This window comes from Elephantulus edwardii, unplaced genomic scaffold (assembly GCF_000299155.1).
Source record: "Elephantulus edwardii isolate Elephantulus edwardi_28Jun2011 unplaced genomic scaffold, EleEdw1.0 scaffold00109, whole genome shotgun sequence".
NCBI classification, from domain to species: Eukaryota; Metazoa; Chordata; class Mammalia; order Macroscelidea; family Macroscelididae; genus Elephantulus; species Elephantulus edwardii.
Genome location: NW_006399859.1, coordinates 11,670,119 through 11,674,945, shown reverse-complemented (window position 1 = coordinate 11,674,945; position 4,827 = coordinate 11,670,119).

Here is a 4,827-nt window from a genome sequence, read left to right as displayed (position 1 = left end):
GCTATGAGTCGCAAGTAACTTGATGGCACATAACAACAAAGAGTCACAGATAACTCAATGGCACAACAACAACAAGAAGCAGCTTAATATTGCTGAAATGCCTGTGGAAAATCTAGGTATACAATGGAATGTACAGATCTAAAACTCTTGGAAAACACTGCAGCTATTTGGAGGCATATGTATATATATAAAATTGACATGGTCATTATATGTTAAACATGCACATATGTTTTGACACATACACTGAATGTTATACATATGTATCACATATCATTTATTAATTGTTATCAAGTCAGTTCCAAACCATACTAACTTTGCATATAATAGAACATATTTTCTGGTCCTGCCATATTCTCTCAGTCTTTAGCTTGTTTGAACCCATACTTACAGCCACCATGTCAACTTACTTCATAAGGGGTTTCCTTTATTTTCACTACCTGTCTACCAAATATGATGTCTTTTTCTATTGATTGCTTTTTCTGGACAATGTGTCTAAGGTAAAACATGTCTTGCCTGCCTTGATTTCTAGAATCCTTCTGAGCATAATACCCCCAGCAGTCTGTGGTGGCTTCTATCATCTTCTCTTTTCACCACAATATTCATCAGGATTCAAATGCAGGGCACACAAAATGAAAAGGATACGCCCTACCCTATCTTTGTGCACCATTTCATTTACACTCATAACAACCCTGTGAGTTGAGTTTTATCTTTTCCATTTTCCAGAGTCCCCTGACTAGACAACCCATGTATTTCCCATCCCTGTATGAGTTGTACTGCTAAGCAGAGGTGGACTGTCTCCAGTGGTTTGGATCTACCAGACTTCAGAGGGAGAGACGTGAGCAATTACTCTCTCTCTCTCTCAGGTTTACAGTCTTGGAGATCAAATTGACAGGCTGCAGTGAGTGAGCATGTGAGTGAGCCAAGGGAATCTCACCTATGTTGCCCTGTAGTCCTTGGTCAAATCTGTTTCTATGTGGTTTTATCTTTTTTTTTTCAAATTTTAAATTATTTATTATTCAGTGTAAATCTGAACACTATACACTGATGTGATTTTGTGCATTTAGGGAAGAAACATATCTTTGTTAAGTGAGAAATTGTGGGGATGGCTTCTGGAAGACCTTCATTCTTAGCGGCTTTTTAAAAAAGAATTTCATTTAGAAGTCAGGGCCTTCTTAAATTCAGTTTGCTGTAATCCACATTCACTGAGTAAAACTTGTATTGATCATTGGGGCCTAGTTTGTTCCATGATTCTTGGTTATTCTTTCTGTCCCAACAGACATCTGGATTAAATAACGCCAGACGCATGACATACAATGCTGCTCCAGTGCCTCCAGCTCCAGAGAGGTATCAAGCTTGGGTGCTTCTTGGCTTGACTGATGATCTGGCGTAACATGTTTGCGGTAGAGCCCTCCCATGTGGAAGGAGAGGATGTGTAAAATTGACAGGCCTCCTGGAAAGAGAACTCTCTACCCCAAGTGCGGGCATATGGTTTTATCTTTGTTGCATGAGGAACACCTGTATGCAAAAGTGCCTGGAGAAAGCAGGCAGCTTTGCTTTTAATGGGAGAATCAGACAATATCCCATAGAAGTTGAAATGATTAATGCTCTCTGTTTTACAGTTTTTGAGGTAAGGATATTTGAACTGACAATACAATTGTTGTATGTATCATTGAGTCAGAATTAACTCATAGTTGATCCTCCAGTGGGTTTTTAGGGGCCATAAATCACAGGAGAGGAGATTACCCATCTTTTTCTCCTCTGAGTAGCTGGTGGGTTCGAACTACAAGCCTTTGGGTTGATTAGCAGTGCAACTCCTTATCCCCTAGGCCATCAGAGCTCACTAATATTGCAGTTACTGTAACAGTAGAAATGAATCTGTAGGACCCTGGAGATCAGATAGGATGTGAGGGGATTTGATACGTGATCCTGGTCTTTATTTCTACAAAGGTAAGTAAAGAAATAAAATTCCTACATATTATTTCTTGTAAAATAATTGGTCAGGAATAAAGATGGCTAGACAAAGAATCACTCCCTAAGGAGAAATTTCATAAACTGCAAAGTATTTTGCTATTACTTTAATGCTTTTCTTATAGAACGTCATGGGAGGAAAGGGGAAATATTTCTATAGAGTCCTAAAAGAAGCTTTGCTTGTGGGCTAATCCCAAGTACATAAGACAGAAAAGAAGGTTTTGAAAAGAACTTTTTTAAATAATGGAGGACAATTTTTTTCTTACTGAAAATGGTTATCTTGTGTGATTTTAAAACATTTTAAACCCTTCAACAGAAAGTCGCTGAAATGCAATAATTTCATTGTAATCTACACAGAAAATAATATCTAACCCAGTAACTGAGCATCAAAGTAAGAAAGATTATATGCTACAATAGCACATGGAGCGTGTTCCACGGTCCACAAGGCTGACTGCCACCGGGTGCCTCCAGAGCCAGCTTGATGCTTTCAATGCCATTGTGTATTCATATTCAACTCAGCCGTGAGAGTAAGACTCCTGCATTTATATAATGGAGAAGAGAAAGTCATTTCCCAAGTTTGTTTCCACAGCAACAATATTCCATATTTACTTTTTTCTGTGTTCAAACAGGAACAAATTTCCGGTAGAGGAGGTGAGAAAAAGATCCTTGCAAAAATACCATAAAGATAGGCTGTGAGCTTGAAATTTCCAGGATCACATTCATTCAATGAACATTTATTATAATCTTACTCTGGGGCCAGAATTGAGTTACGTGTTTGGGGAGAAGAAACCCCAAGGCCTTCCCTGTAGATCCTCAGGCTGTCCTGGGAGAAGATGTATATAGCTCAGTGTGACAAATGCTATACTAATGGGACATTTGCAGTATTAACAGGAAGCATGGGACAATTCTTTTTTTAAAAAAAATATTATGATGATGATGATGATGATGTGCGTGTACCGTCAAATCAGATCTGACTGGTACAGGAGGAGATTGTCCCTCCTTCCCTGGCAGAGCATCTGGTGGATTCGAACAGTGAGCCTCTGGGATTGTAGTTGCAGTTCCTTGCCACTAGGCCACCAGAGCTAGCATGGGACAATTCAATCATGTTTATTTAAGCTAGATCGCGCATGTAATAGGACTTCTTTTGAGTTTTTTAAATTTTTAATATTTTTGTTGTTGATAATTTACGTAACAAAACATCTACCAATACAACACATTCTACATGGAAATTTCAGTTATGCTGAGTACATTTTTTTTTAGATTTTTATAAGTTTTTTAAAATTAATTTTAATAAAAGTTTACAGAGACTTTGAATTTTCATTCATTCATTGTAGCACTTTTCTCCCTGCCCAACTCTCCCTCCTAATGGGGATGTTTGATGTAGACCTTAACCAATTGTGGTCTAGTGGCAAGAAGCTGCATTGCAATCCTGAAGGCATGAGGTTTGAGGCCACCAGCTGCTCCACAGGAGAAAGATGGGCAATCTCCTCCCGTGCAATTAACTGTCTCTCAAACCCTTCGGAGGGTAAACTTTGGGTGGTTCCAGCTCTGTGGTACACAACAACAATAGATAATCAAGACAAGAGAACTGTATGCCAAAGAACAAAGCAAGTATGAGTGAACAAAGACACCCTGGTGGTGCTTCATTTACTTAATATTTAGAAGGCAACTGAGTTGAGGTTAATCCCTTGCTGGATGGAGGTGTAAATATTTATTTCATAGAGCAAGGCTTTGCCTTTAGCTCTGCTCGAGATGATGTGGTATTGGACATATGGCTTAACCTTTCTGTATCTCAGTTTTTCCTATTTGTGAAATGGGAATAACTGTGCTGTTGTTAGGTGCTGCTGATTCACAATGACCCATGAGTGGCTCAAAGACACCAGAATGAAGGTCCTCCTGCTTCTACACCATTTTTACAATCTCTGCTGTACTTTAATTGTAGTCTCTGCGTCAATCCATCGTGCTGAGAGTGTTCCTCTTTTTCACTACTCCTCTGCTTTTCCAAGTGTGATGTCCATCTCCAGGGACTGATCTTCTCTGATAACAAGCCCAAAGTATATGAAAGGTAATCTCACCATCCTTGCTTCTAAGACAGATTGGTCTGTTCTTTTGATAGCCTGTGCTGTTGTTGTGTACTGAAGAGTCAAAACTGACCCATAGCTGACCCTCTGGTGGGAGTTCAGAGGCAGTTAATTGCATGGGAGGAGACTGACCATAGTCTATATTATAATCAGTATTCCTCACCAACACCACAATTCACAGGCGTCAAATCTTCTTCAGTCTTTCTTATTAACTGTTTAATTTTCATATACATATAATGCAATTGAAAAGATATCATGGCTTGAGTCAAGCACATCTTCATTTTTAAGGTGATATCTTTACTCTTTAGCAACTTAAAAAGGTCTGTGGCAATAGATTCCCCCCCCCCATAGCAATTATGTCATTTGATTTCTTTTTTTTTAATTGTTAATTTTTTTTACAGAGGTTTTGGATTTCCATTCATTCATTGCCGCAATTTTCTCCCTGCCCACCCCTCCCCAGTCATTTGATTTCTTAATTGCTGCTTCAGTAAGTGTTGATTGTGGAATCAATGTCAAATAAACTAAAATTGTTAAAATTCCAAACATTTTTCCATCATGACAAAGAAATTTCATTACATTAAGAGTTGTTTATTGATGAGGTTGTGAGGATTTTTATGTCTTTATGGTGAGAGATTATCCATACTAAGGCTGGGCTCTATGAGAAGTGTGGCATCAAGATTGGTGGAAGATCTATAAACAATCTGCGTTATGCAGATGACACAACCCTGCTTGCTGAAACTGAGGAGGACCTCATGCACTTGCTGCAGAGGGTCAAGGA